The following is an 18790-nucleotide window of genomic DNA, read 5'->3' on the forward strand; positions in this document are numbered from 1 at the left end:
CTTTTAGTAAGCAGAAGTCAAAGCATGCTTGGTTAGCTGGGCTACTTTTAGCCAAGCCACAGTAAAGTTTCTTTTCATGGATGTGGTACTTTTCCTGTTTAAAGGGTATGGAAAACAAAAATGTGTATTTGAGTTGAAAAGATAAAGAGGACTTAAGTAGCTGCATCAAGCCCTTCCTTATAGGATGGCTTGTTAATTGGGTTTTTGAAGATAATGAGGTTGGAATTTGCCCTGAATTCTGCTAGCCAAGTGTTTTCAAAACCAGGCCAATGTAATTCTTGATCTTGCTGCTTCTCTTCCTCTGTGTAATATGTTAATTTGTCTTTGGGTAAAGGACACTACTGGATTCTTTTAGCTACATGGAACAGAAGCCTTTCATACATATTCTTTTTTACTTGCCCTAGAGGTCCCCTGCTAAAGGGACTGTAACTTATTAGGATGTTTGCAGCATCGGTACGTTCAGATAGTCTTACTGTAAATAAAAGTGAAACCCTTATAAATAATGCAACTTACCCAGAAGGACTAGAAGGGTAGATTGGTTTACTAATGCCACAGAATCCTTGTTCCAACTGTGAAAACTGAACTTTTCAGCTCTAGGTTAGGCCCTGGGTGTCCACACTCGATAGGATCCACGTGTCTGTGACAGCAGGCTCTGGTGCTGAGAGGCTGCAGGAGGGAGCCCTGGAAAAAGCAGTCCTTGTTGGGAGGCAAGGGAGCTACACTGGAGACCACCTGACATTTGAGAGACAGACATGTCATATCTGTCACCTCCTGTCTGAAAACTGTATCTCTAAGTCACCCAACCCACAGCTTGAACTTCCATGTCATCAGTTTGGAGGAGTAATGGCCAAAGAATTTTTTTCTGTGTGTGAAAAGCTACACTGCTTAAACACTGAAGAGTTGTACACACAGCAGTACCTATTGCCTCTCATGCCACCATGTAGGCTCAAAGGTGGATCAGTTATTTAAGGAAGATTCATTGAACTTCTGCAGAGTCAAATTAGATGACAGGGAAAAAGAGAACTCTGCTTGGAGTAAAGGAAAGAATAACAGGAATTTTATTTAGGTCTGCTGTTAAGTGTGGGAATCCTTTTAAATTTCCTGTATTATGACAGAAGATTTAGTTGTGTCTCTGCATTTAGCTTTTTAAAAGTGAGGAGGAAGAGTGTTAATCTGGAATGTGAAGTGGATTAAATGGGTTTTATTCTGCCTATAAATCTGATCCTGTGACTGTGTCCTAGAACAGCAGTTTAGTGTTGGTCAGATGAGTGAGTAATAATGGGGGGTGTGTGTGTGTGTGTGTTGCTCTCTTCCCTGAACTTTCTAGCTCTGTCATTTCACCCATTTAAGGGGATTAAATGTATTCTCACCACTGAAAATGAGGAATAGAGACAATGAAAAAAGGAGGATATCCTACCAGGGGAAATATTTGACTCAAAGATGCACCAGAGTGTTAATGTTTAAGCAGGGAGATCAATATTTACCACCTGTATAACTATTTCTGTTGAAGACCCAAACCAGACTTCTTCAATGGATTCTTAACTTGCATTGTTTAAATTCCCTAGTGTTTAATCAGTAGAAACCAGTACCTGAGCAAAACTGCTAGAGCTACAATTTGAAGAAAAAAAACAAAGGCAACAAACAAACACACAGGTGCTATAAATAATTTTATTTTTTCCCAGCCAGTAACTGAAATGTATTACAATGTGTTTAAGTAGCCTGTTTGATGGGAGAAGGGCTTGTGAATGTGGCTGTGGTGTGTCCTAGTGCCTTTTGCTGCTGTTTGCAGTCCTTCTGCATTACAGTGTTCACTCAGTGCTTAGCAAGCCTTGATGAAAAAATATGGGTATGGATGTGCACACACACACACACACACATTTAGCTATTTTGTGTCTCATTGTTACCACTACATAAGGCATGAAAATCAAGGTGAAGGGCATCACTGCAGGAGTTTGAATGAGAAAGGAAAGGAAGGAGTTGCTTTTGTGTCAAGTGAGACCATTCAGGAGCAGTGCACCCCCCTTCCTGCCTCTGGGAATGATGCCCAAGTTGTAGAACTTGGGCTTTTATTCATGGATGTGTTGTTGGCCTCTTACCCCAAACATGTGGCTCTCAAAAGCATTTCCGAGGCAAAAAAGTTTTAAAATATCCAGCCTAAGTTGTCTTCTGATCTGCTGTTAAAGTTACAGCCTCTGTTGGAATTGAAGTGTAAATCATAAGGAAAACTCACAGTAAGATCAGTTTGTGTCAGAGCTTTGCTCTGAGGCATGAATTTAGGTTCAAAAGGTTGATATTCAGGTTGCTGAGCCTCAAAAAGTAGTTCAGTAATGTGTTACATAAACTGCTATAAAACATCTGTTGTCATTTTGTTGGCTTGTATTTTAAATTTTGTCTTCATTCAACAAGGAATTTTGAGGCAAAGCTTTCTTACCCAAATTAAAAATGTCTAGGTTAAAGTGCTATAATGACATTATACTTCAGCAGCAGAAATGGAGCATTTTAAATTAAATAGAACTGATGCAATTATTGTTTCTAGTTTCCTTTGCCCTAACTATTTTTAAAACCTGGTGATACATTTTTAATAAGAAAAAAATTTAATCTTTCTAATGGAAAAATCCAGTTGGAATTTGTGTGCTGAGCATATTCATGCATTTCATGCATGTCATACATCCAGTTTTAAGATGGACCTTCATCTTGCAAAACAATGTTTTTCATTAGTGATACCTTAGATTACAGTGAGTCTTAGTGAGGATTTTGCAAGAACAAATTCGTAGCTGTTTTATCCCAGGTAACCATAAAAGTTCCTTATTTAGTGTAAGTTATAATGGTTATTCAAGTATCACAGGACTTCAAGCCATTTTATATATTCTTGTAGAACAGATTGCTGGGGCAAACCAGTGCTCTAGAATGGTTTGTTAGTCTGGTATACATCCAGTCGAGGACTGTAAATAAAAAAACCTGAATCAATTTTGATGCTCCTCACAAGAAGACACAAATATACAGCTGTCCTGTCGGTGGTGTGCAGTGTTAAGATGTTTATAAAAAGATGAAATATATGCTAATTTTATGTAACTTGTGATTAGCCTTCAGAGGTTCTCAGGAGAACTGGTTTGTGCTGTTTGATTAACATACATAATGTATGTTATTTAGCCTTTTTCAAATTTGAAAATCACTTAGAATCTGCTTTGGTTTTTGAACTTTGGTCCCTGGGACCAAGTAAAGTGGCTCTTGAGCCACAGGTGTGTACACATTCCTACCCTGTGCAGATGTCACCTGGACAGTTTTCAGAATGCTCAGTTCAGCTCCTGAAGTTACCAGCCTTAGTCTGTCCTACATGATGCTGATGTTGTGTAAAGCTGAGCTCAGTCTGTGTCCCTTTTTCTGGGAGAAACCCTCAGAAAATGCTCAGTGCTCAGCAAGAGCAGACGTGAGGTCAGAGCTCGGGGGCTTGGCTTGTGGCCAGGCCCGTGGGCTTGGAGTGCCGTGAGCAGGGGCACAGTGCCAAGGCCATCTGAGGCAGTTGGAGTGTTCATAAGGGCTTTGCTGAGGTCCCTGCAAGTGTCCATCTGGGGCTCTGGCTGTGCACAAACAGCTCGAGCTGTTCACAAAGGAGGGGTCTAAGATGGAAGTGGGGGAGGGCACCTGCTCGGGCTGTTTGTGCTGAACAGCAGGTTTGGCTGACCCCAGAACCTGCTGTGTTTCCTGGGCCTGGCTTCCAAACCTGGTTGCTGAGCCACTGTGAGCCCCATGGCAGTGAGAGCAGCACAGGGCACCCCTGGGATGTGCTTTCTCTCCTGGGTCTGGCAATCTGAGCATTAAGATTTTAGGCAAGTACAACCAAAAGACTTGAAGGAATTCTGTGAACCCAGTTTTCAGTAACTACTGTCATATGTGAGATTCTACTTAGACTTTGTGTGTATGTGCCTTGAATTCCCAAATGGGAGTTGTACTCTTAGAGAGGTGGAGATTTTCTCTCTTTGAAACAGGAATTTAGTCATATGTAAGACAAACAGATCTGGAAGAGCAGAACTGTTCTGTGCATCTTAGTCACTCTCTTAATTGATGAAGCTTCCTCAACACCAGTAAATGTCAGATTATTTCAGGAGTGTGTGGAATTGTTGATTACTTGGAGATAAAATAAGAATTCTACAGATTCAGACTTGTGAAAGCAAAGGATGTTTCAGCACTAGCATGCTAAAAACTTATCATCCACCTGTGGCCAACAGCGGGGATGGAAAATACCTTCAGTTAACAAGCTCTCCCTGGAGATGAAATCAGAGAGGCAGAGGTCTGAGGGGTGAAGAAGAACCGTCATGCAAGTTGACATCAGAAGCTGGATCAACATCTGGGCCTGGTGTGTGGTTTCACAGCACTTCCTGCTCTGAAGTGTCAAGTATTTCTTCAAAAAACCAGGTGCTACTGAAGGCTCTGAGGGTCTCCAAATGGACCAGCAATTAGCCTGCGAGGGCCTTTTACTTCCCAAATGATATTCCAGGAGTACTGTCTGCTCTCTAGGATGAGGTTGCTGTCTCCCAACATACTGCAAAGCGTGTCACCCACAAGCAGTTGCCGTGGAGATCACGTACCCTGCTGCCCCATAAGCAGTGTTGCAACACTGAGAACTTGGCAAAAAAGGTCCAGGTCAGTGTCCTGCTCTCTGAGTTTGGTGGTGCAAAGTGTAACATCTGCAAACATGATGTCAGGCTCCAGGACAACACTGGCACTGAGCTGCCAGGTGCTTTCCTTGGAAGCTGCTTTGCTTTCTTCAATTGAATGCAGTTGAAAGTTGTAGTACGTAGCTTAGAAATCTTTATACATCTGCCTCTATTTCATTTCAGTATCAGTGCTGAAGTAGGTTTTTACAAGAGAGAAGCCCTTTGCAGGAGTATCTCAGAGTTCTTTAGCACCAGGAAGAAACTTTCTAGAATTTCTCTTCTTGCCTTGGGGAGAAAGGAGAGAAGGGCACGGGAATCATCCTGATCTACTGGAAAGACTGTTAACATTACTGCATTTCAGGATGCTGAGGTCTGCTTCCTTCGGTCTAAGGTCCAGGCTGCTTCATGGCACCTGGTTTATTGCCCACCTTTCCAGGGCCAGTTACACAGAAATTGAAATTATGAGTCCTTAATTTTCACACAGCAGTAAGGACCAGCACTGACTGACTGCACAGTACCATGCAGTAGGAGTGGAAGAGGTGGTTTACTCAGAAGTGAACTCATCAGCCATGATGTCCAGTTGTAATAATACTTGCTAGATTATAACTCTAGGTGTTAGAGATGTTGTGAAAGGTGTGAAACAAATAATCTCTTGCTGTCAGTGTTTCAGAAAAACCATCATAAGCATCAAACTGCAAGGAGCAAAAGGAAGTTTACAGGTATTTTGCTCTTTTTACTTATATAAGGTGAGAACCAGGAGGCCCACGAACATTAACAACACAGCTTCAAACACATCTTGCCAAAACAAGCTCAAGATCCTAAGTTCAAGAGCAGCAAGTATTCCTCCAGCAGGTTTCATGCTCACTCCTTCATCTTTCTAGAACCACAGTAACTGCTGGAAGCATGTTGTTCCTCTGTCTCCTCTGACTGCCCCTGCAGCCCCCAGGAATTCTCTTGCTGAGTTTCTGTGCCTCTCAGGGCACTTGAAGAGTTGCTGAACTATGTCTGGAGTCCTGTCTCTGTGATGCTCTTCCCCACTGCCCTGGGGGAGAGCTGAGCTCTGCCTTGCTATGCATGTAAGGGCAGAGGAGGTGTGTGTGTGCTTGGCTCCAGAATGCCTTATTTATGCAAGGAGCTCTAAATGCACCTGGAGCCTTTCCTGGGGGATGCAGCACAGGGAGAGCAGAGGAGTCCCTTGCTACTCTGAAGCTCCTGTACTGGTTTATGCTGCCCTGGTCACACTGGCTGGAAACTCCTGTTACTGCATAATAGGTACCACACTCTGGTCAGTTCTGGGAGTGTTCAGAGGAGATTTTCTGATCATAGGATTGTTGGAGATAATGTGGGATTTGGGATGGGAATATGAGGTTTTATGAAAGGCAAAGTGTTCAGTTGTGTCCTGCAGAGGGTTAAATGAGAAAAGCCACCACACTTGCTGGAGTTAACAGATGACTTTATGAAAGAGATGGGGTGTGAATGTAGTGTGTGTATAGAGTTCCTTGCAGCACTGCTGCTTAAACACAGGATTTACTAAGGAGACATCACCACCAGTGTCTGCCACACACACAGTGCTCTACTCTCTTGCTGTTTGTCACTGTGTGCAGAGGATCTGAAGACAGAGAGCACATTGATTAAAAATAGACTTCTTGGAAACTTGGAGGAGGAAGAAGTGTCAAGGAGGTGCCAGTGTCCAGGGAAGAGCTTTGTAGGTATGAAAAGAGCTGACTATCAGTGACTCCCAGGCCCAACTGGTATGGACCAAGAGCCCTAAAGCAACTCAGCAAATGGCTGTGGTTTATAACATGTCACAGTTGGAACTAGAGGAAAGACTGTGACCACAAGCTTTCAAAAGAGCTTCAGAAATAGTCCTACTAACCACAGGGTAACAAGTTTAGTTTCATTCCAAAAGAAATTGCTGTAAGTTATACACTGTAATATCAGGCAGCTGATAAGGTACTTAGCTAAATATTGGGGGAACAAGAGAAACTGTAAGTAGGGATTACTCTTAAAAACTCCAGAGGAGCTTATGAGTAAGCTCAGACAGGTGTGACACAGTTAATATAAAAACAGGCAAGTGTTCACTGAAAGAAACTTGGGAGACCATCTAGTCCCCACTTGTGCTCGAAGCTGGTTCGAGCTTCTTCAAAGCCCTAGCCTTTGTCTAGCCAAGAGCTGAAAATATCTAATGATGGAGATTTCACAACCTCTCTGGGTAATACACACCAGGGCTGTGCCTCTCCTAGTGGAAAAAAAGTAGGGTGTACTTGTCAAATTAAAAAAAAAAAAATTAAAAAATTCAGAGTTTTCACTAAAGCTTCCTACGGACCCTAAGCTGTGGAAAGAGCAAGTCCTCTCTTGGACTCATAACCTTCAGTCCAAGGGCTTGGAAGAGCTGAGCAGAAATAATCTCATCCCTGTGGGAAAGGAGGACATGCTGAATTCCCAAGGGCCTGGGGTGAGTGCTGTGCTGTTGCAGGGGTTTGTGACTGACTTGGTGAGAGGAGCGTGGTGGGTGGGAGGGGTGGTGGACTGCAGGCCTTCAGCAGTCTGGGGGGATTTGGGTATTTGTGAGAGTCAGGTACAAACCTGAATGCCAAGAGTTGGAGAGGCTCTAATGAATGACATCTTGATGAAAAGCTCAGTGAAGCTTGTCACTGATAAACATGGAAGTGATGCACCTGAGGAAAGATAGCTCCCTACTTACAGCAGGTTAAACTGCAAATTAACTGTTCCCTGGAGGTGAGAGTCTTGCTGTTCAAACTCAGCAGAGGGTAGAAAGATAATTGTAATATTAGGTGTTATTAGGAAACAAATAGAAGAAGAAAACAAGAGCCATTTTTGTATCACAGGATACATCCATGATGTTGCCTTGTTTTGACCTCAGCATGGACTTTAGGAAATAGCAAGAGGAGCAGATACAAAGCTCAGCCTCTTTATTTTCCTTTCTTCTGCTTTATACACTGAATAACCAGCAATGTGGAATAGCCAGAAGAGGTTAAATAGCCAAGAATTCTTAAGCTCGAAGAAGAAATAATGACTGGAGATATAGGACTGGGCAACAAAAAAAAAAGATAAAATCAAATATGATGTGGAAAGCGTAGATAGGAAATGACTGCTTCTCTCAGAGCTTTCCTTCGTTCTTATAACAGGGAGCCCAGTGCAATTACCAGGTATGAGAATTTAAAATAAGCAAAAGGAAGTACATTTTAACACAGCATGGAATTAAACTGTGAAACTTGCTCCCCCACAATCCTGGGAACAGCTCACTCTGAATATTTTGCTGCCTTTGCATACCAGACAGCTCAAATGCACAGCAATGCATGAGGGAGTAGTTGCAGTTCTCTGCTAGAGAACTGGTGTCTCCTTTCAAATCTTGCCCCAGCCCCCTCACCGTCCCACTGTGCCCTTTGTTGGTGGCAGCACGTGTGCTCTCCGGGGTGCACATGCAGCAGGAGCAGCTTTACTGGGAGCCTAATTCCTCAGTTACCCAGCAGTGTCCCAGACACCACTATGCTTCAGGATTAGCTGGGTTTAAAGGGTCGTGTCCCTGGCTCACAATCCTGGAGTGGCAGACTGGCCAGGCCCAGGCTCCCTCATGGGGCAGGGAGAGGGTTTCCACCCCCACTGCCAAAGCACTCTACATCCTACAGAAGTATTTCCTTGCATCTGCTTGGGTGGCAACATGGGTCTATTCGCATTTCTTCCATAATTTTGGTACATATTTTCCAGAGCTCACTGTATTCCCATTCATGTCCTTCCTGCTTCTGTTCTAGCTCTAATTTCCCTTTACCTCTCTGCTTTCTCCCAGCCTCCACATGCCTCCCAACCCCTGTGTAAATAATTTGTATTCTTTTCAAAAATAGCCCAAGTCCCCTCTGTATAATCTGCTACACTCAGATTGCATTTCCAAAAATACTGAACAAATGCCACAGACAGACAGACATGCCGTGGCAGCAGATCTTGCTCCCACTTTGACCCTGGGTAGAGTTCCAGCTCCTGCTGGCTGGAGATGGATCAGTTCAGTGCTCACACGTATCCCCTTGAGCAGTTCGGGTCACATGAAACCAGGCTGGGGAGAAACCTCCTTACCCAGCTTTTCTGCTGCTCCCTGCCTGGTGCAGCACACGCCTTCCAGGGCAGCTCAGCTCCTCCTTTAGCGCCATTTTCCCTGCGGCTGCCTCAGTGCCGGGGAGGGAGCCGGGAGCGGGATGCCCAGCCGCGGGGATCGCTGAGGGGCAGCGGGAGCAGCCGGCTCGGCTCGCTCCCTTCCCGCTGAGAGCCGGGCTGGGGCGGTCCGAGAGCCGAGAACAGCAGTTCAGAGCCCCGGGAAGGGGCAACGCTGAGCTCAGCCCTGCACCATCACATGCTGCTTGTTCCGAGCCTGCCCAAGGGTGCCTGAGGCCTCCAGCGTGGTCAGGAAAGCCGGGCTTTAAACAGGGCTCCCGAAACTCAATTGCACGTGGAAGTGACAGAGATTCAAAGAGCTGCTCCCCGAAATGTGTACTGCTGGTGTAAGTCCAGCCCTGTGTTCATTATTAAGGAGTGGTATTTTTAGTCAGTATTTGCAATAGATTCCACCTGTCTGAAACCTCGTTCCCATGAAAGTTCATCACAATGTCAAGTATTTAATTAATTTTAATCTTTATTTTAAAGGTGTTAGTGCAACTAGTAGAAATGTTCCTAAAAACCCCTTTGATTCCTTTCCTGCCCCCTTGCCATATACCTAAACAATGGTATATGAGTTTTAGCCATGCTTTCTAACATCGCAGAGTGGCAAGTTTGCCCAGGATATGAATAAAAATCCTTAGAAGGGAGGAGGCAGGAACAGTTGGTTTACAAGAAGATGGCGATTCTTTCAAAGAAATGTATAAATGTCTTAAGTTCAACAAATAATCTGCAATTCTGCCAGGAAAAAAATGTATACTTTTAAAAACAAATTAAAAAATAATTGCAACAGTTGCAATCTTTCTAACAAAAGAAATTAAAATCCTTAAACAGTTGGCAGCTCTTGGTATTATTTGTCTAAATTCATAGACTAATTTACATGTAAGAGTACATTACCATGACAACTTTTAAATCTTGCTGAATTCTCTTCTTACTAACTCCGAGTGCACTTTGAGTTGGACTGTGACAACGTGGACTAGGCTTAAAGCATATTACCCTCAAAATCTTGTTTATGAAGAGAGAGAAAACAAATCATATATACAAAGCCAAGAATTTATTGTTAGTATGGTTGAAATCTCACGTTTAATCTAAGAATCCTTATTAGCCTAGACTTAATTATTACAGAAGAAGAAAAAATGCTTTTGTATACAAAGAATTGAAATAATAATAATATAACAATAACACAGCTAAAACTGAATACTCACAATTCCTAGATTCTTGCCCCTTTCCTGGTGCTGCACTCATCCTACCACTACTCCTCGAGGTCCTCAGATTCTGCCTTCAGTGCAGGGGTGGGGGTCTGCTAAGGCTGGTCACCAGCATGTGGGGTCTTTTGGCTGGGAGGGATGTGAGGATGGCTGCATCTTCCTCACTCCATGATTCACTTGGGGTCCTTTTTATGTTTGCCAACAGGCTTTCACACCTTGCTGCTTCCTCACTGGTTTGCAACCCACATGATATCCAAATTTACCATACATGATGCATCTTGCACATGCTAGAAACTTGTTCTTTGTTCTGCTATCCGTGAAAAGGTGGTTTTGTCTAACTCCTGGTCTGTATTTTTTAATGGAAAACAATTATTGTTTTGTTCATAGATGTGGGGTCTCCAGTGGCAAACCCCCATCTTTTGTCATCTTCTGCCCGTGTTCTTCCTCACTGTATCCCGTGTCTCCACCTCTCCAGGCCTCTGCTATCACCCCAGGTCAGTGTTTCTCTGCACCACATCATTATGTTGGTTGTAAGTATCTTGTTCCTTGGAGAAAAACAACTTGCTCTTCCTGTCTCTACATGACTATGGTGGTACCATACAATGATGAGCAAAAGCAAAACCAAATCATCCATGGCCACGTGGTCAGAATAAAAAATGCTGTTAGAGCTCAGCCAAGTTAAAAGAAAACTTGCAGGCGGGTCAGCAAATGTTCTGCCAAGGCAGGGCGGGCGTGACTCGGTGCTGAGGCCTTGCAAACTCAGTGCAGAGCACGTGGGCTGTCTGGCAGGGGCAGTACCTGATCCAGGGCTCCAGGCAGGAATTGTTGCATCAGCAGGATGCAGTGACTGCTGCTGTAATGCTGCTGTGTCACAGTCCAGCTGCCATGGCAGCAGTGCCTGCCCTGCTGACAAAAACAAGGCTGTAAGGTGCAAAGCAGCAACATCTGGGATCTTAATTACTGCTCATACAATAAAAGAACCCAGGCTGGCATTACAGTCTTGCTCCAAGTTGGCTTGGCAGATGCTTGAGTGGAAAAATAGCTTACTGGTGAGATCAGCCTGTTCAACCCAGGGAAGTGAGAAGAGCCCTCATTATTAAAATAGAAGGCAAAATGAGGCAATGCCTCTGCCTGTCATATAATTGGGTAAACCTTCTCAGAGTCTTTGTTTCACATGCTTTTCTGGATTTAGTTACCTCTGTGCTATGAGAGTAGAATATTGGCAGAGGAAATGCTGCTTTCACAAGAACCAAGTGCCAAGCTTTTAAAAATTAATACAATGTAGAAAACACGCTTTGTTTTTATGAAAAGGTTGTCAAAACAGCCCAAGTTTCAGACAGATCTTTTTTTAAATAACATTTTGCTTATTTTCAGGAGCTATGCCTGGTTTTCACTGGAAGCACCGAGAGGCTGGGAATCTCTCTGTGGCTACAGCTGAACTCTGTCTCCGGGGGTGGAAGCAGTAGTCCTGATGTGCCTTCAGCCAGGAGGGGCTGAGGCACAGTTTGGCAGGTGGGAGACAGTGGTTTGTGCTCGGCCAGAGGCCTCTCAAGCAACTTGGACCAAGTGTCCTTTGACGTTCCCCAACCTGGGGCGCTCCAGGAAGTCCATCCAAGTTAACGAAAGGTGAGGCTGCACCAGCCAGAACTTCATTAAACCTGCAGCACAGCTGCTAAGCCCATGCTTTAGTTTAATTCACAAATGGGATTGAGTCAAGCGTTTACCAGCTCTCCCTGACCCCAATCCCCAAAGGCTCGCTGTGTTTGAGCTGTGAGCTTAAATGTCTCTGCAATCCTGCTTCTAGGCCAGGCTGGAGAATGAGGACACGTGTTTCCCATGGTAGTGGCCGGGCCCTACACGAGGTGGCAGTGGGCTCTGTCCTGGTCTCAGCTGGGATAGGGTTAATTTCCTCTCAGTAGCTGTTGCTGTGGGATTCAGAATGAGAATGGTGTTGATAACACACTGATGTTTTGGCTTTGCTGAGATGTGTTTATCCTCAGTTAAGGACTTACTTCTTCTCTCATACTCTGCCAGTGAGGAGGTACCCAAAAGAAACTGGGAGGGAGCGTAGCTGGGACAGGTGACTCGAGCTGGACACTAGAGAATGTCATGTCCAGTATGAAAACTGGGAGAGTTACCCAGAAGGGGGAAGATCTGTGTTTGGGAAGGGGGTCTGGTATTGGTCAGCAGGTGGTTAGAAGTTGAATTGTGCATTACCTTTTGGTTTGATTTTTTTTTCCTTTCCCTTTTTATCATCATCATCATCATCATTATTATTTAGCATCATTACTGTATTTTACCTTGTTTTTAATTATTAAACTGTTCTTATCTCAACCTACAAGTTTACTTTGATTCTCCTCCCCATTCCAGCGGGGTGAGGGGCAGTGAGAGGGGTTGAGGGAGCAGCTGTGTGGTGCTTAATTTCCAGCTGGGCTTCAACCCCAACGGCCTGTCCTGGCTGCCTGTGGGCAGCCCTCACACCCTCAGGCTCCCTGGTTCCCCCCAGCCTGGCAGCTGCTTCCTGTGGCATGTGGGGTGGGCGTGAATCCCACCCAACCCCACCCTCCCCTTCACACTGCAGCTCAGCTGCGAGCAGCTCCTCAGGGAGGGCCGGAGCCGAAACAACCCGGTAGGGAGAGAGGAGAGGAAAAGTGGTGAATATGTTCATTCGGTTTAGGTTGGTTTCTGGGTGGGACAACACCCCCTGTTGCTCCTCTGAGGGGAGGGGGGGTGTTGCCTCATAGCCCGGGGTGCCGCCTGAGCCCTGAGGGCTCCTCCCCAGCCGCTGCCATTTCCCGCCAGGAACCTTCCGGAAGGTTCCTCAGGACACGAGCGGGCAGGGCACTCGTGGCGCTTGCAGGTGCTGGGCACTGGTTCTTCCCCTTGGGTTTTGGGGAGAGGTGGCAGCCCTACACCAGCACACGTGGAGGAGAGGGCTTTGCACCCTTGTGCTTGGCTGCTCCCCTGACGAGGGCCTTGCTAAGCTCACCCCGTGTGACCCCAAAAGGCTTAAAAGCATCCAGGTGTTTCACTTATATTTGCCTTCAGTAGCCACCAGAGGGTGACATGCTGAAATTTTAACTTCTGAAGTATAGAAGCGAGGCATTAAATTTCTTTAAAGGTCAGAACTCACGATAAAACTCTGTAGGTAAAGAAGACATTTTCTTTTATGACCTATCCATGAACCAGCTGCTTTGCTGCTGTCCTGGGCTGTGTTTGGGGCATACTAGCCACAACTAGCTGTGAACTTCCCATGGAAACCTTTTCCCTCGTGGAAAAAGTGATGATCATCTCCTACAGTTGGAGATGAAACTGTAGGAAAATAATTGTGAATTCTGTGTTTCCTGATGTGAAAAGAAAAAAAAAGTATTTATTTGTATATGCCTGAAATATCCAGTTTCACTAATATTTACAGAAATATATTTGTTTTGTTTTACTGTTCTGTTTGGAAATTTATATTTTCCTTTTTTCCTAAGAGACCAGACAAAACGAGTAAAACATGTTTCTACATGTTAACATCCCCATTCTGAAGGTTTGTTTGTGACCCTTCCTCTCCGGAGTAGGACTGTGGCTCCTACGAGCTGCTGGTGCTCCTGCATCTCCGTGCAGCAGTGTTTGCTGCTACCCAATTCACATCTCCCCACCATGCACCACACAGTTCTTTCATCCTGGTCCCTGCCCTGTGTGCCAGCTCGTGATCTGCTTTCACTCCATGCAAAGCTGAGGGTTATGTGTGTGCAGTGCAGAGCAGCAGCAGTACGACTGTGGAAAAGCTGGATGCGGAAAGTTGAGCGTGAACAGTACTGATAGTTTGCTTTAATTTATGAATTTGTAGGTGGTGCTGGTGTGAAACAGGTGATATTTTGAGGGAGCTTACCAACAAGGGGATCCATGCTTGATGGCGCGATCCACTCAGTTCCATTTACTTCAGTATCAAACACTGTTGCTCCTGTAGGTGGGAGTTCTGTGTGAAAGGACGTAAGCAGCAAGCTGCAAACTAAGCATGAAACAGACCCTGGGCCCTAGGAATGCACCAGGGCTGAGGGAGGCACAGCTCTCACCTCGATGAAAAGGCAACAATAAAATGAATGTTGAAATGTTCCCATTTGGGCCTCTAGAAGGGTTCTTCATCACACATGTGTAAATAAAATGATGCAGTACTCAAGAAACCCCTAGTTAGTTGCTTTGACTAGTGATCTGAATGATTATACCATTTAAGACCTTTGCATAAAATGGAAAATGACCTAATTAATCACAGCAGGAGCTAAACAGGTGATGGCTGGAGCTTAATCAATTAATAATTAAGAAGCAGGAGGTAGAAGATAGTACCTGAGAAGCAAACTTGCTAAGTAATGCAGAAGTGACTACTGCAGTGCATACACAGTGAAGATGAGGCTTGGACACTTTGGTTCAGGGCAGCACTTTGTTAAAATACAGATGTGTTGCAGATTGAAGACTCCAGTGGGATATATAAATTCATAGAAAGGAATTGCTCTTTTAACCAAATTCTTTACTCAGTTTTGGAAGCTTAGGAGGTTTTTGATTTCTTGAGGGCTGTCACTGCCAAAATCTCTTCCTAATTTCTATGGTTAGAAAACATCTTAGATGGAATACATACCTTGTCTTGAGGTGGGCTTTTTCCCTGCTCCTGTCCATTACACAAGGAATGAAAAGGGCTGTAAGAGGTTCCTTGCTAAAATCCAGGCATGCAGTTTCTATTTTAAAACTCAAGTGTTTGTTTTTGTGCTACAATACTGCTGACTTTGCTATAGCTATACATAGTTCCTTGCCCTCTGTCCAAGACATTTTTAACTCCCCTGTTCTGTTTTAAAGAGAATTGAATTGGAGAAGAAACATGTTTTTAATTTGGTCTTTTTTTTTTAGCTTCAATGGAGATGGAAATTGAAGTTGTTCTTGAGGGAAGAGTAGTAGATGGACCAGAACTTCTTAATATCAGAGTCATAATTCATGCTGCTCACATCTTGTCATAGAAATACAAACTGTACTGTTCTTGAAATGTCAATGCTTTTTTTCCTCATTTAAAACAGGGATTCTACCTCTTCATTTTGGAAAAAGAACTTGGTGTCTTCATTGATTTCACAGTGTAAAATGTTCATGCAGAGCCTGACTTCTCAAAAGACTATGAGGTAAATATTAGCTTTATAGCAATAATTTAAATAAGAGGTTTTGTTTCTACTGAGTCTGTTCTTTTTTATCCTATATGTTTTTTGATAATAAACCAGTTTGTTATTAACTTTTTGTATGTACTTACAAGTATAGGAAGGCTTATGAGTGGACTTCATTTGTGAAATTCAACTGGAGCTGAGCCAGGTTCCTAATTATAGTAATTTAATTGTTATAATCATGGGCTCATCCCAGTTGCTTTATGAACTTTAGATAGACCCTGCCCAGTGGCAAATTCTCAATAGCCTACTGATTTCAGTAGGAGTTTCTCCTCTAGTGAAAATTATGAACATTTAAAAAAGGAAAAGGTCATCCTCTTGTGGATGTGCTATGTGGATCCTCTATGTGCTAATTGTGCTGCTTCCAATTGTTCATCATTGCTCCCTGGCTATACTTTCTTGCCTTCACAGCTTGTTATCCACTGACAGCCAACTGAGCAGTCCCTGTGCAGCTCTAGTTCTGCTTCAGAAAAAAAATGTCAGATTCACTGTGACCTCAAAAAGGAGTGATTTCATCAGGTCTGTCTGTCACAGCTAAGATGCTGTAGCCACACTCTTCTCCCTGTTTTTAACTGACATAATTGTGCTGTCAAAATGTTGTTGTGTAAATCAAGCTGCAGTGTGTTTGCAACATCAGTGCTAATGTGGCTGCTCTAACACTTCCTTCTAATTACAATTTGCATATTTGCAACAGTTGGCTGAGCTGCAGGAGGTGGTGAGAAGAGTGAGTAACATCAGGGAGGCTGGGAAGGAGTTGGAGAGCTGGTTCCAAGTGCAGCCTGCAGTGGACCCACAGCCCACGGCCAAACAAATACAAACTCCCCCACCAGCACACACAGAAGGGTGGGAAGGAGGGAGGGAGGGAGGGAGGGGGGCAAGTGATGCAGGAGAATAAAAGCTTGTAATGATAAGGACCTGCAGGAGGAAGAGATGTCCCTCAAAGCCTGAGGTGCCCTTGCAGAACTGCTTCACCACTCTGCAGGCTGAAAAGACCCTTCACATCATGAGAGGCACTGGAGCTAAGTAAGGCAGCCCCATCTACTCCTCATGTGACAACTAAGCACAACTAAGAAAAGAGAACGTGTGAGAGTAGCAGGTGACTCTTTTGATAAACATGAAGGCACCCATTTGCTCATCTGACCTCTCTCTAGAGAGATGGGCTGCCTGCTGGGGGGTCATGCCAGGGTTGTCACTGAGAGACTACCAAGCCTCATACCGTCCATCGACTGTTATCCACTGTTGATTCATGTGGGAACCAGTGATACAGCCAGGAGCAGTTTGAGGAGTACCTGAGGAGTATCCAGTACAGCTCAGCAGGAGAGCATCTGAAGAGCAGGACAAAGGAATTTCAGCCACTCTCCAGCTTCTCTGGGGGCTAAATTTGCCTCTATGCAGATTCTCGTAGCATTGGGAATAATTAAGAGGAGTTAGAGGTGTGCCCACTCCTGCAGGGCTATGATCTTATTGGCATCACGGAGATGGGTGGGATGGCTACTGTGAGTGGAGTGTTGGAGTGAAGGATACAGGCTCTTAGGAAATGACAGGCAGTAGAGACAAGCAAGGGGTACCCTCTGTGTCAATGACCATCTGGAGGGCATGGAGCTTTGCCTGGGAATGGATGAGGAGCTGACTGACAGCTTAGGGTTCAGGATTAAAAGGAGGGCAGAGCAGGTGACATTATAGTGCTACAGGCTGTCCAACCCAAAAGACTGAATAGACAGATAGGAGTGACCCCATGTTCACAAGTCCTGGTCCTCACACAGTGCTTCAACCATTCCAATACCTGTTGGAGGGACACTGCAGTGAGGCATTAGCAATCCAGGTGGTGTCTGGAATGCACTGATGGTCACATCCTTCTCTGAGTGACAGAGAAGCCAATGAGGAGAGGTGCTATGCTGGACCTTGTTCTCACCAATGAGGGCTGGTGGGGAATGTGAAGCTCCAGGGCAGCCTTGGCTGCAGTGGCCATGAAAGGGTGGAGTTCAAGATCCTTGGGGCAGTGAAAAGGGTGCACAGTGAACTCACTACCCCGGACTTCAGGAGAGCAGACTCTGGCCTTGTCAGGGATCTGCTTGGTAGAGTGCCTTGGGATAAAGCCCTGGAGGGAAGAGAGTCCCAAGAAAGCTGGTTCATATTCAAGGGTCACCTCCTCCAAGCTGAGCTGACACTATGTGGGACCCTGTGACAGAGGCAGAACAGTTTCTTAGCTGCCCTCTTACCTGGCTACAGAGATCCTGCAGAAAACTAGAAAGGCCTCTAGAGCAGATTATATTAATGGTTCTGAGATCTGTACTACAGCACTTCCTAAAAATTTGATGTAGTACAATATATGAAGCAAACACTTCATCAGACTTACAGCAGTCCTCAAAGAAATTCTTTGGGAATGGTAGGAAAGATGTAAATACTTGCCCAGAGAAGCTTTACAATGTCTTTTATCACAGGTAGTGCTCAGCAGAAAGAGGAACCAGATGTTTTTCTATGATAACCATAGATTCTGAAATGAGAAACAGCAGGCATGAAAATTCAGCCAGTGGGTATATCCAACTGCTGTAGCCTTTCAGAGCTATGTCTTCATAACAAAGTGTTACCATGCATAGGTATTGTTTAGCAAAGATGTAACTCAAAGAATTTTTTACTTTGATGACCCAGACTGATGTTTTGCAACAGAGAATGCTGGAATAGGGAGCACTGGCTTTGATTCCTTTCTGCGTAGCTCAAAAAGGCTTTATGTTGTTCAGTGACTCTTGAAATTGCAAGCATCTATTAGCATGAGGTTTGTCAACAGGCTAATTTCTCCTTTCCTAAGCTCCTCTGAGTCTCCAGATTTTTATAAATCCTAGGTCTAGATCTTTATCAAAACTCAGTTGGGGAATATGGTACATGACCATTAATTGCACCTCTAAATGCAGTTGTTCTCTTGAAAAGAGATGCCACAGTTCTTCCACTCCTCACCCCCACCCTCAACTCAAAAAGGCAATATCCAGCTTTTATGGTTAATATAAATTACAATGTCCTTTTTCAGAGTAAAGTTGCTGAGAAGTAGCTGCAAATACACATTTCCTTTAACTTAAATACTGTGTGGCCTACAGGTCTCAGAGCAGTGGCAATTACCTCTGTCCTCTACTGACACCTGGACAGCTCCTTGTGAGCTCACTTGGCTTCTCACCTTCCCTGTACAAACCTGCTTCTGAGGAATTCAGGCAGGTGTTCCCTAATGAGATCTATTGGAATAAGAATGGAGGTGATGCAGATGTGTTTTTGTGTGTCTGTCCCTCTCCTGCCTTTCATCTCTTGTCTCCGAATTGTCAACTCCAGAGCATAAAAACAAGTGATTGTAGAGAGAAAATAGGATACAGAAATGCTAAAGGAGAAGCTCATTGGTAACCTGTTTGTTTGGAGCAGACTAATTGGCAAAGAAGCATGAAGCAGAACTGGCTGGCAGGGAGCCCTATAATGCCCTGCACCATGGCCCTCTCTACCTTGCTTGGAAGAAAACATGGTAACTCACATCATGGCCTTGAAATTAATCCTCTTAGACACTTTTGAAAAAAACCAAGAGGCATACAGCTTTCCACTTTGA

This window comes from Manacus candei, unplaced genomic scaffold, assembly GCF_025592945.1.
Source record: "Manacus candei isolate 608988 ecotype Guabito, Panama unplaced genomic scaffold, ASM2559294v1 h1tg000050l, whole genome shotgun sequence".
Lineage (NCBI taxonomy): Eukaryota > Metazoa > Chordata > Aves > Passeriformes > Pipridae > Manacus > Manacus candei.